At 36.2% G+C, this 14212-nt stretch overlaps 1 pseudogene; it reads right to left on the bottom strand.

Annotated features, from left to right (window-relative positions):
- Positions 1-3695: 3695 nt before the first annotated feature.
- On the bottom strand, positions 3696-4312 carry LOC143640456 (small ribosomal subunit protein uS7m pseudogene; annotated as a pseudogene).
- Positions 4313-14212: the final 9900 nt, after the last annotated feature.

Here is a 14212-nt window from a genome sequence, read left to right as displayed (position 1 = left end):
CCTTGGTTTTATTTCATTTTGATCCTATTTAAATAAATATTTAAATACTTTTGCTATGCTTGACAAACTTCCCAAAATCAAAATTTTTTTTTTAAAGAGAGAGAGAGAGAGAGAATTTTTTAATATTTATTTTTTAGTTTTCGGTGGACCACATCTTTATTTTTTATTTTTATTTTTTATGTGGTGCTGAGGATCGAACCCAGTGCCCCGCGTGTGCCAGGCGAGCGCGCTACCTACCGCTTGAGCCACATCCCCAGCCCCTAAAGTCAAATTCTAAATAAAGTCTTTTCATTCGAGAGCTAACTTTGAGATTTCCAGAGGGGCCCTGGAAGTACCAAAGGCATGTATTACACTTACTTTCGTATGAGTACATTGGGTTTCTTTGGTATTGGGGATTGAACCCAGAGGCACTTAACCACCAAACCATATCCCTAGTCTTTTTTATTTTTTTATTTTGATCTAGGTTCTTTTTTTTTTTTTAAGAGAGAGAGAATATGAATTTTTAAAATATTTATTGTTTAGTTTTCTGCGGACACAACATCTTTATTTTATTTGTATGTGGTGCTTAGGATGAACCCAGCGCCACACGCATATCAGGCGAACGCTACTGCTAGAGCTACATCCCTAGCCCCTGATCTAGGTTCTTTTTTTTTTTTAAAGAGAGTGAGACAGGGGGAGAGAGAGAGAGAGAGAGAGAATTTTAATATTTATTTATTTATTTATTTTTAGTTATCGGCAGACACAACATCTTTGTATGTGGTGCTGAGGATCGAACCAGGCCGCATGCATTCCAGGCGAGAGGGCTACCACTTGAGCCACATCCCCAGCCCTGATCTAGGTTCTTGATAAGTTGCTGAAGCTAGCCAAACTTGTAATCCTCCTGCCTCAGCTTCCTGAGTTGCTGGAATTATAGATGTGTACCACCCCTTTTGATTTTTTATTTTGAGACAGGTCTCTCTAAGTTGCTGAGACTGGCCTAGAACTTGGGATTCCTCTACTTTAGCCCCCTGAGTTGCTGGGTTTATAGTCATGTGCTTCTACACCTGGCATGTATGAATGTATTATAATTATTATTTTTAACCATTATGTGGTGCTGAGGATTGAACCCAGTGCCTCACATGTGCTAGGCAAGTGCTCTATCATTGAGCTACAACCCCAGTCCCATATGAATGCATTGTTAATATGTATTTCAAAATTGTACGAGAGTCCTAAAATTTTCATTTGTCTTGATACATGTTTTTGGTTTTCTTTTCAATACTGGGGATTGAACCCAGGAGGCATGCTATCTCTGAGCTACATTCTTAGCCCTTTTTATTTTATTTTGGGACAGGGTCCCCCTAAATTGCCCAGGCTGACCTGGAATTTGGGATGATCCTTTTGTCTCAGATACCTTTGTACCTGGGATTACAGATATGTTACCACCCCTGGCTATCTTACTCTATGTCGTGTCATAATTGTAATGTTAAATTATTGTATGTTGCAGAAATAACGATTTCTTTATCCTTTGTGAATGGTCATTGGATCTTTAATCATGGCTGTTTTAGTCTTGCCACAGCTAAATTGCTTTATTCTGATTCTGATGCCTTTCTGGAAGGTTTTGTAAATAGCTATCTTTTTTTTTTTTTTTGAGGAGGGTGGGTATCAGGAATCTCAGGGGCACTTGACCACTGAGCTACATTCCCAGCCCTATTTTATATTTTATTTAGAGACAGGTCTCACACTGAGTTGCTAAGTGCCTCGCTTTTGCTGAGGCTGGCTTTGAAGTCTCGATCCTCCTGCCTCAGCCTCCTGAACTATTGGGATTATAGGTGTGTGCCGTTGTGCCTGGCGCCAAAAGCTATATCTAAAAGTGCAGTGTCATCAAGGAGGTTCACAGAAACTGAAAAGTATTGTGACAAATACAGATTTCCAATGACTTTGGACTGGGTAAGAATTTTTCAAAACTCTAATGAAGAAACCGATGGGTTCAAGAAAATGCTAACCAAAATTTGAAGAAGAAAATTAATTACCATGAGTATAAATGAAGTGATAAAAAAGTATAATTTAAAAAATGAAAAAAATGTGTTATCTAGTCTTCCTATTTTAAGATCAGCTGTTTAGGAGCCTTAATTCCATCTGTGATAATAATTCGCTTTTATCACATAACCAAACTTATTCACGGCTTTTAATTGTTATTATGTAGACTTTGGATCATAAGCTCCAGGGCATTATTCAGCCATTTACACTCACTTAAGAATTTTAATAATTAGCCAGGCACAATGGCTCATGCCTGTAATCCTGGTGGCTCAGGAGGCTGAGGCAAGAGGATTGAGAGTTCAAAACCAGGCTTAGCAATTTAGTGAGTCCCTAAGTTACTTAGTGAGACCCTGTCTCCAAATAAAATATAAAAAGGGCTGGGGATGTGGCTCAGAGGTTAAGTACCCCTGGATTCAATCCCTGCTACACACACACAAACACAAAAGAATTTTAATAATTAAACTGAAGATTTTTCTAAAGCAACATTTTTTTTGAGAGAGAATTTATTTTTTGTTTTTTTTTTAATATTTATTTATTTTTTTAGTTATCAGCAGACATAACATCTTTTTTGGTATGTGGTGCTGAGGATCGAACCCGGGTCACACGCATGCCAGACAAGCGCGCTATCGCTTGAGCCACATCCCCAGCCCTTATTTCTTGGTTTTCGGCGGATGCAACATCTTTATTTGTATGTGGTGCTGAGGGTCGAACCCAGGCCGCACGCATGCCAGGCGAGCATGCTACCGCTTGAGCCACATCTCTAGCCCCTGAAGATTCTTCTAGATCTCTCTATGTACAGTCACATCATTTGTGACTCTTAATGGTTTTGCTTCTTTTCAATTATTGTACTCTCCTCCCCCCTTTTTGGCACTGGGGATTGACACAGGGGCAGTTTACCACTGAGCTACATCCCCAGCCCTTTTCATTTTTTATTTTAAGACAAGATCTCACTGCCAAGGCTGGTCTCAAACTTGTGATCCTCCTGTCTCAGCCTCCCAAGTGGCTGGGATTATAGCTATGTGTCACCATGCCCAAAAGTTATTGTACCTTTTATTTGTTTTTCTTATTTACTGCTCTGGCTTGGATTCCCAGAGCATAAAAGTGGTGATAATGGGCATTCTTGATTCTTGTATTGAATTTTTTTTTAGCTTTCCTCTAGTCAGTTTTAATGAATGGTAGTTATTGTATAATATGTTATACAAGTTCAGGGTGAAGATTTTCTAATAAATCTTCTCTAACACTAAAATTGCTTCTTTTTCATAGCATCCAAAGGCCTACTTTGAGATGGGAGAAGACTAGGCCCTGAGTTTCTTGGAAGAAATCTTTTTTTTTAGAAAATTTTTTAATATTTATTTTTTAGTTTTCGATGGACATAACATATTTGTTTGTATGTGGTGCTGAGGATCGAACCCGGGCCGCACGCATGCCAGGCGAGCGCACTACCACTTGAGCCACATCTCCAGCCCAGAAATCTTACCTCTTTACAAAGAGATAGCACAGGGAGAGCCAGTTCTCGACCCAAAGAAGGTTTTATAGGCAATAAACATGCAGTTCTAGTCTAAAAAATTAACTACTTTTTAATTCCCAGGTAATTTTCAAAAGTCCAGTGGTTTATGAGGTTTTTTGTTTGTGTGTGTGGCAGAGGGCCTTGGGCTCCTCTGGGAACCTTTCCTCTCCCTCTACCAACAATGGCAGTGAGCCAGGGCTCAGTTGGCCTTGGCCCTCTTGTACGAGTTGTGCTTCTTGATCACAGGGCCCTTGTTGTGAAAGGCCTGCAGAAGCCTGTGTGACAGCTTCTCCAGCATCAGCGCTTATTCTCTCCATCATTCAGTGATCATCCATTACATGGCTAGGAAGCAATAACACTAGTTGGCTAGGGGCAAGGGGACCTGGTAGAATGGCAACCCTTAAGGATGGTACCAGCCCAGTCACAGACTCATTGTTTTTTAGTGCTTGATGGAAGATGGTTTAGGGGTCGTGTTTGATGTTTGCTTGTTCCTCTCCAGAAGTAGCATTGTACTTCTCAAACTGCTTGCTTTTTACAGATTCCAGAGTCTGGTTCATGAGGGATCTGGCCAGTACTTTGTTTCCTCTTTTTATCATCATATTGGTAAATTTACTGATCACTACATCTTCAAACACAGTTTGTTTTTGTCATTGGGGCAGTGTTGATGAGCTGAATTTTCTTGAGCTCCTGGTCATATTTCTCCTGCTCAGTGAGCTCAGTCACAGGCTTGTGGTAATGTTCTTTGTCAATTAGGGATTCCCCAAATTCAGGACCACAGTGGCTCCACATTACCAGGGTTTGCCTTAGAAGTGGACAGACAGTACACTGCATGCCTAGTGTCAGGCCCAATCAGCCTCACAGAGACTTCAGTGTGGGGCTCTTGTATTATTCTTTTTTTTTGTTTGTTTGTTTTAAAGAGAGAGAGAAAGAATTTTTTAATATTTATTTTTCAGTTTTTTCGGCGGACACAACATCTTTGTTTGTACATGGTGCTGAGGATCGAACCTGGGCCGCACGCATGCCAGGCGAGCGCGCCACCGCTTGAGCCACATACCCAGCCCTTGTATTATTCTTGATCTAAAAGGAAAAGCTTTCCAAAGTTCAATTTACTGCAGATTATTATATTTTAAAATATATATCCCTCTGTCAGGTTAGGGGAGTTCCCTTCTGTTTCTTGTTCAATAAGTGTTTTCATCATGAATGGATTTCATTGTGAATGGATGTTTAATTATTCTGTTTATTTTGTAGATCTTGGAAGTGATATTTATATGACTTTCTGCTTTCATTTTATATTGTGATGAGTTTTATTAGTTGATTTTTTTCTAATGCTGAACCAACCTTGCATTACTGAGATAACAGAACTTGGTCATGGCTTATTTTATGTATGCTGGATTTGGTTTGCTAATTTAGTGTTTGAAATTTTTGCATCTATTTTTGTGAATAAGAATTAGCCTGGAATTTTTCACAGTTGAACTGCCCTTGAAGGATTCAGTTTCAAGATCGTGCTAGCTTTGTAGATTGAGGTGGGAAGTTCCTTCTTCTATACTTTGGAGTGGTTTATGTAAAATTGGAATCTTTTATTGCCATAAATGTTCATAAAAATTAATATATATGGTCTTGATGTTATCCTTATGGGTAGAATTTTTTTTTACTGTAGATATAACTTCTTAAGTTTCTGTTTCTTTTTGTTTGTTTTGACAAGTTAATCTTTTAAAAATGTACCCATTTCATATAAACTTTAAAATTTATTGCCACAGTTGTTCATAACAACCAATTATTATGTGTTCATATCTATGCTGTATGCAAAGATTCTTTTCAGTCCTTAAATTATTTGTGTATATCCTTGTTAGCTTTCTGCCACTATAACAAAGTAATTAAGATAATTAACTGCCGAAGCCCGGCCGGCTGGGCAAAATAACGGGGGTGAGGGGGGTTGGGGGGTGACGACGAGCAACTTGTGTAGACTGATACAGCAGAAGTAGGAGCCGTTTATTGTAGGACAGGAGCCATATTTATACATTCCACACAGCTTATCTAATTAATATAAACTAGATACAGCGGTCAACCAATAAGGAATCTCCACACTTAATGGCTTGCTGGCCTTACTTCACAAACCACTCCCTCTGGCATGTTGCCAGGCGCCATCCAGGCTTGTTTACCGACTCTAACAATTCCCCCTTTTGTTTAATTTAAATAACGACCATAGTGGTTTTTACACAAACACCATAAATAATCTGCTACAAGCAGAAGGGGAGGAAACAAAATGCCACAATACCAAGCCAATTGACGGCTCCATGCAAGAAGCCCTTGGAAAAATAATACCAGCAATAACACCGATAGCAAAGATACCGAGTTACAATTTGTTGTAGATTACAGTTTGTTGTCTCAGTCCAGGTAAAACAGTGTCTCAATAGATTAACTCACAGTCCAGGTAAATCACAATCAAGGTAAGTTCTGCAGGCAGCTAGCTTAAGTCACAGTCCAGGTAAGTTCTGCAGGCAGCTAGCCTAAGCTGTAGCAGCAGAAACAGCAACAGCTCTGAAGTCTCGTCTGTTTCTCAACCGCAGTTTCGTTCGGTTCTCAGTAACACTGTAAATTCTTCCACCTTCGTCTTCACTGGCACTGGGATGAAGGCAGGAACTTCGAATGGCTAAAGAAAAATCCTGTAGTATTCCAGCAGGCACTGAGAAAACAACCTTCTGAACAATTTAGTACATTATCTCAAGGTTTTTTTTACATTTTAAATAAGCCTTAATAGTGCTCATTACTCATTAGCTTTCAGGTGTGGGAGAACCATTGTAGCTTAGTTATTGGAAATGATGAAACTTCAGGGATGCTGGTAGCTCTTCTGCTGGCTATAGCGTCCCGTCCAGGGCAGCTCCAGATGGCCCTGGGGAGTGTCCCGGACTCAAACTTCTTCCGAGCACAGGGAGTAAGAGCCCGCAAGACTGTGCCTCCAGGTCAGGTCTAGTTTTGGGCTCGCGACACTGAAAGAGCCGACTTTCACTGCTTGAAAAGTCCTTGCGCAGCAGACTCTAACAATTAACTTATGTAGAAAATAGGTTTATGGTGGCTGTTAATCTTAGAGGGTCCATCTATGATTGATTGGTCCTGTTTCTTTGGGCCTGTGGTGGTACATCATGGTGGGAATGTGGCAAAACAAAAGTGCTCGCTCATAGCCAGGAAGCAAAAACATGAAAGCAATTAGGTTTCCATGGTCCCCTTTAAGGCCATGTCCTGTGTGACCTTAAGACCTTCCACTAGGTCCCACCTCTTAAATGCTGTAACACCTCCCAATAGAATCAAACTGGCGAGTAAGGCTAAGCCACAGGGACAATTAGGGGATACTTATCCAAACCATACTAGTGTCTTTTCTGTTGGTTTTGATAAGTCTTCACAGAACAAACTTGGTTTATTAATCTCCTCTGTTATATGTTTATTATATTTTACTCTTTTTTCTATAAGTTCCTTTTTTTTCTATTTTCTTTAGGTGTATTTTTTCATTTTCTAATTTCATTAGTTTCTGCTCATTAATTTGAAAATTAATTTTTTTATACTGGGGATCAAACCCAGGATCACTTTACTACTAAACTATATAACATGCCCCACCCCCCAGCTTTTTTAAGTTTTATTTTTGTTTTGAGAGAGGGCCTCAGTGGCAGAGACTGGTCTCGAACTTGTGATTCTTCTGCCTCAGCCTCCTGAGTAGCTAGGGTTACAGGCAGGCATCACTGTGCCTGCTTTTTTTATTTTTTTAAGCAGCTAACTTGATATAAATGTATAGTAAAGTATATACATTTTTAATGCGTACATTTTGATCCATTTTACACACATGCATTATCATCACCACTATAATCAAATTAATGAACACATTCATCACTCCCATAAGATTCCTCATATCTCTTTGTAATTCACCTCTTTCCCCTGGTCATTAATCTGGTTTCTGTCACTACAGTTTTTGATAAATGAAATCATAGAAGATTTTTTAAAATTTGATTTCTTTTACACATAAATCACACTTCTTTTTAGCATAATTATTCCATCAGTTTTTGTGAACCAAGTATAAAATTATATACAAATTAGATAAAGATAGCACATACACAAAAAGAAAACTAAAGATACATCGTACTTATAAATATCTATGAAAAAGTTCTAAAATATTGCCAGATAAAATCCTGTATAACATTATAAAAATATTAGCTCATGACCAAGTAAGATTTATACCAGGAATGAAAAGATGGTTCATTATTAGAATCATTAATACTATTTGCCATGTTGACAAGTCTCACAAGACATGGTATATAATTACTGGAGACATTTTTATTAAGATCAAGGAATAGGAAAAGATATCAATTTCAATCATTTGACATTGCACTGGAGGCTTAGCCAATGTAATTAGATAAGGGAAATCAATCAGAGGCATAAGATTTAGAGAATAAAAAGTAATATTGTCCCTGTTTGCAGATGATATAGTAATATATCTGGAATACTACACATGATCAATAAGAAAAGCAACTCAAGAAAGAATGTCATAAACTAACAATAGGCAATTAACATTCAGAAGGCAGTAGTCTTAATATATACAGATAAACAATATATAATGATGGGGGAAATCCCATTACAGTGACAATTAAAAGAAATAAAATATTTAGGAATTTAAAATCATGTAGAACCTAAATGAAGAAATGTTTAAAATACTTCTAAGTAACACAAAAATTGCCTTAATTAAATGAAAAGACATCCACACTTCCAAGATAGGACAACACAACATCATAAAAATAACATTTCTAGAATCTCAGTAAAAATACCAGTATAGGGCTGGGGTTGTAGCTTAGTGGTAGAGTGCTTGCCTACCAAGTGTGAGCCCAGAGTTTGATCCTCAGCACCACATAAAGATAAATAAAATAAAGGTATTGTATCCATCTACAACTACAAAAAAAATTTTTTTTTAAATCAATATAAAATATTGGTACTAGATAAGTTGATTCCAAAGTTCATATAGGAAGAAGAAAACATGCAGCAGCTAGGGAAAACACTGAGAAAAATATTACAGAGATTAGACTTTTAGATGTTGAAATAAATTACAAAAACCCTTTTCATGAAAATATTTCCATTTCTTACCTATCAGATTTGTAGTAATTAGAATATTTAAGAACCAATGTGAGACTATGGGAAATGTAAACTGATAAAACCTTTTTTGGTTTTAGCAAAGAAATACAATTAAATTTGAACTATTCTTTGTAGTTTTTTCTTTGTTTGTTGTGTAGTAATAAGAGTGTAATTTGGTAATATCTTACAAGTTACATATGCATATACACTTTGGCCTAGCAATTCCACTTGCAGGAATTTTCCATATATATATATATATTTTTTAATTAATTAACTTTTTTGCAGTACTGGAGATTGAACTCAGTGGTGCTCTACCACTTAGTTACATACCCAGCCCTTTTTATTTTTTTAGAGTACCAGGGATTGAACTCAGGGGCACTTGACCCCTGAGTCACATTGCTAGCCCTATTTTGTATTTTATTAGAGACAGAGTCTAACTGAATTGCTTAGTGCCTCCTAAATTGCTGAGGCTGGCTTTGAATTCATAATCCTCATGCCTTTGCCTCCCTGGTATTACAGATATGGGCCACCATGCCCGGACTTAATTTTATTTTAAGACAGGGTCTTGCTAAGTTGCTGAGACTTACCTCAAACTTGTGATCTCTCTTGCTTTAGTCTCAGGAATCCCTGGGTTTACAGGTGTGTACTTCTGCCCAGCTCCTAAAGATATATTTTAAACAGTAGGAAAGTATGAGTACACAAAGTTATTCATCACAGCAGCATCTGTAATTGTAAAATATTGTGGAATCCTTAAATGTCCAAACAGAAAATTTGTTGAATAAACATCCATACAATAATGTACTGTATAGCTGCAAGAAGAGTGAGGAAAATCTTTATAAGTTGATATAAAGTGATTTCTAATACATAAGTAGAAAAGTATGTATATATATTATACTGCCTTTTATGTAAGAAAGAAGGTGAAATGATAGATGTGAAGGCTAAACCAGAAATTAATGAAATTGATAGCCCTAAGGAGGTAGACAAGGAAAGAAATGGGGAGGCTGCTTCTCTGGAAAAAAAAATCTGTTTATGTAGTTTTGAATTTTGAGAGTGTATCAGTGCTTTATGTATCAAAACGTTAAGTTAATCCAGTACCACACACACAGAAGTTAAATCCACAAGAAGGGTATAAACACAAACTAATAAATCTATTTCAAGTAGTTAACATAATCACACTGAAAATGGGTTGAAAGGACCAATCAAGTAACTTTTGAGTATAATAATTTGATTATATAACCACAATGTAAAGAAGAAATCTGGGCTAGGGTTGTGGCTCAGTTTAGAGCACTCACCTAGCATAAATAAAATATTGTGTCCAACTACAACTGAAAGTGTGTGTGTGTGTGTGTGTGTGTGTGTGTGTGTGTGTGTGTGTGTGAAATTCAATTGAAATTGAACTATTCTTAGTAGGTTTTTTGGTTTATATAGTGATAAGAGTTTAGCAATTCTGAAATACTTCCTATAATTCAGGATTGTGCAAATGAGTAAATATGTGATAGTTTTTTCTTCTAAGGTCTTTTTTAATTTCTTTCTTTAATGTTCTGAATTTTCATTGTAGAGATCTTTCACCTCTTTCTTTAATTCCCAAATATTTTTTTTTGCAGGGGGTGGGGGTGGCTATTATAAATGGTGAGATTTTCCTCTTTTCTCTTTCAGAGGATTTGTTACTGATGTGCAGAAATGCCTTTGATTTATAGGTGTTGATTTTATATTTTGCTACTTTGCCAAATTCATTTATTAGTTCCAGAAGTTTTCTTGTGTAATTTTTTGGATCTTCTAGGTATAGAATTATATCAGCAAATAGTGATAATTTGAGTTCTTCTTTTCCTATTCATATGTCTTTAATTTCTTTCATCTAATTACTTTGGCTAGAGTTTCAAGAACTGTGTTAAATAGTAATGATGAAAGAGGGCATCGCTGTCTTGTTCCAGTTTTTAGAGGGAATGCTTTCAATTTTTCTCCATTTAGAATGATGTTGGCCTGGGCTTACCATAGATAACTTTTATAATGTTGAGATATGTTTCTGTTACCCCTAGTTTTTCTAGTGTTTTGAACATGAAGGGGGCTATGTTTTGTCAAATGCTTTTTCTGCATCTATTGAAATAGTCATATGATTCTTTAAGTCTATTGGTGTGATGAATTAAATTCCTTATTTCCTTATGTTGAAAAAACCTTGCATCCCTGGGATGAACCCCACTTGATCATGGTGCACTATCTTTTTGATATGTTTTTTTATTTGATTTGCGAGAATTTTTTTTTTTAAAGAAAGAGAGGGAGAGGGAGAGGGAGAGAATTTTATTTTTTAGTTTCTGGCGGACAAAACATCATTGTTTGTATGTGGTGCTGAGGACCGAACCTGGGTCGAACGCATGCCAGGCGAGTGTGCTACCGCTTGAGCCACATCCGAGCCCTTTGCCAGATTTTATTGAGAATTTTTGCATCTATTTTCATTAGAGATATTGGTCTGAAGTTTTCTTTCTTTGAGGTATTTTTATCTGGTTTTGGAATCAGGATGATACTGGTCTCATAGAATGAGTTTGGAAGTGTTCCCTCTTTTTCTATTTTATGAAATAATTTGAGGAGTATTGGTATTAGTTCTTTGAAGGTCTTGTAGAACTCAGCTGTGTGTCCACCTGGTCCTTGGTTCGTAGGCTTCTGATGGTATCTTCTATTTCATTGCTTGAAATTGATTGTTTACAATTGTGTATATCATCCTGATTCAGTTTGGGCAAATCATCTGACTCTAGAAATTTGTCAATGCTTTTGATATTTTCTATTTTAATTGGTATACAAATTTTCAAAATAATTTCGAATTATCTTCTGAATTTCTGTAGTGTCCATTATGATATTTCCTTTTTCATCACAGATGTTAGTAATTTGAGTTTTCTCTCTTCTTTTTTTCATTAGCATGGCTAAGGGTTTATCAATTTTTTTCAAAGAACAAACTTTTTGTTTTGTCAATTTTTTCATTTGTTTCTTTTGTTTCAGTTTAATTGACTTCAGCTCTGATTTTAATTATTTCCTGTCTTCTGCTTTAATTATTTACTGCTTTTGGTGTTGATTTGTTTCTTCTTTTTCTAGTGCTTTAAGATGTAATGTTAGGTCATTTATATGTTGACCTTAGAAGAAAGAGTATTTGTTGCTACTTAAAAGAAAGTGTATTCACTCATTGATGGATGAAATATTCTATATATGTCTGTTAAGTCTAAGTTTTCTATTGTATTATTGAGTTCTGTAGTTTCTTTGTTTAGCTTTTATATGGAAGATCTATTCAGTGTGAAAGAGGTGTGTTAATGTTACCCAGAATTTTTTTTTAACATTTTTTTTTAAAGAGAGAGGGAGAGAGAGAGAATTTTAATATTTATTTTTTAGTTATCAGCGGACACAACATCTTTGTTTGTAGGTGGTGCTGAGGATCGAACCCGGGCCGCACGCATGCCAGGCGAGTGCGCTACCACTTGAGCCACATCCCCAGCCCAAGTTACCCAGAATTTTTATGTTGTGGTCTATTTGACTCTTGAACTTGAGAAGAGTTTGATGAATGTAGATGTTCCATTGTTTGAGGCATATGTATTTATAATTGTTGATGTGTGGTTCCCTTAAGCAGTATGAAATGTCCTTCTGTATCCCTTTTGATTAATTTTGGCTTGTTCTTTATTTGATAAGAGGATTTAAACCCCTGCTTATTTCCACAGTCCATGTGAGTGGTATGTTTTTTCCCATCCTTTCACCTTCAGTCTGTGGGTTTCTTTTCCTATGAGATGAGTATCCTGAAGACAGCATATTGTGGGGTCTTTTTTTTTTTTTTTAATTTGCTAGTCTATGTCTTTTGATTGGTGAATTTAGGCCATTAAACATTCAGAGTTATTATTGAGATGTGGTTTGTATTGTCATTTTTTGTTTATATTTCATATTTAATTTGACTTACTTTCTCCTTTGATTAGTTTTTCCTTTAGTGTAATACCTCCCTTTGCTGATTTTCATTGTTGTTTTTCATTTCCTCCTCATGGAATATTTTGCCGAGGATGTTCTGTAGTGCAGGCTTTCTAGTTGTAAATTCTTCTAACTTTTGTTTACTATGGAAGGTTCTCATTTTTGTCATCAAATCTAAAGCTTAATTATCCTGAATATAAGATTCTCGGTTGGCATCCATTTTCTTTCAGAGCTTGATATATATTGTTCTAGGATCTTCTAGCTTTCAGGGTCTGGGTTGAAAAATCTGCAGATATTCTAATTTGTTTCCCCCCTATATGTTAATCTGATTCCTTTATCTTGTGGCTTTTAAAATTCTCTCCTTATTTTGTATGTTAGATGTTTTCATTATAATGTGCCTTGTGTGCATCATTGTGATTTTGTACATTTGGTGTCCTGTAAGCCTCTTGTATTTGATTTTCCAATTTATTCTTCATGTTTGGAAAATTTTCTGATATTATTATTTGAATAGATTGTTCATTCCTTTGGTTTGGAACTCTGTGCCTTTCTCTATTCTAGTAATTCTTAAATTTGGTCTTTTTGTTAACCCATAATTAGTGTTGCTGGTTTGTTTTTTTTTTTTTTTTTTTTTTTTTTGGTTAGACACACTACCTTTATTTTGTTTATTTATTTATTTTTATGTGGTTTTGAGGATCGAGCCCAGGGAATCACGCATGGCAGGTGAGTGCTCTACCGCTGAGCCACAACCCCAGCCCTGTTATCCCATAATTCTTGAATATTCTGCTCATAGTTTCATACCACATACCATTGTGTGGTCAATGTTATTTTCAAGAATATATATTTTGTCTTCATTGTCTGATGTCCTGTCTTCCAAATGATATCATCTGTTTGTGATGTTTTCTATTGAGCTTTTAATTTTGTTTATTGTCTCTTTCATTTCAAGGATTTCTGTTTTTTTTTCAAAACCTCTATTTCTTTATTGAAGTAATCTTTTGCTTCCTGTATTTGCTTATGTAGCACTTTATCGAAATGATCTCTTGCTACTTGTATTTTCTCTCTTATATCATCCTTTAATTCACAGAACATTTTAATTATGTACATCCTGAACTCCTTCTCTGTCATTTCTTCTATTGTGCTGGCCATGGATTCTAGTAACGTAATATCTCGGTTTGTTGGGGGCACTTTCTTCCCTTCTTATGTTCTTTGGGTATCTTCCCTACTATCACTGCAGATCCGAGACTTTACAGTTTTTACCCTACAGGCTTACAATGTCCCTGCAGATTTCCAATGCCTCTCCTTTAAGGAAGAGAACAATGTGAACAGATTCTAATTCAAACAGTATACAACCTTAAACCAAACAGCTGCTATTTAGATGTTTATAGTTTTGTCACAATATACAGAAATGGGGGGCTGGGGTTGTGGCTCAGTGGTAGAGTGCTCGCTGAGCATGTGTGAGGCACTGGGTTCAATCCTCAGCACTACATAAAAATAAATAAAATTAAGATATTGTGTCCAACTACAACTAAAAAAAATTAAAAATAAATAAATAAATACAGAAATGGTAATTTCAGTTATTACCTACAATATAAACAATAGCTTTCCAAAAGAGTCTACAGTTTCTGATGGTGGACAAAGAATGGGGAGTGA

Source organism: Callospermophilus lateralis, unplaced genomic scaffold, assembly GCF_048772815.1.
Source record: "Callospermophilus lateralis isolate mCalLat2 unplaced genomic scaffold, mCalLat2.hap1 Scaffold_289, whole genome shotgun sequence".
NCBI classification, from domain to species: Eukaryota; Metazoa; Chordata; class Mammalia; order Rodentia; family Sciuridae; genus Callospermophilus; species Callospermophilus lateralis.
This window is presented reverse-complemented; position numbering and strand designations above follow the sequence as displayed.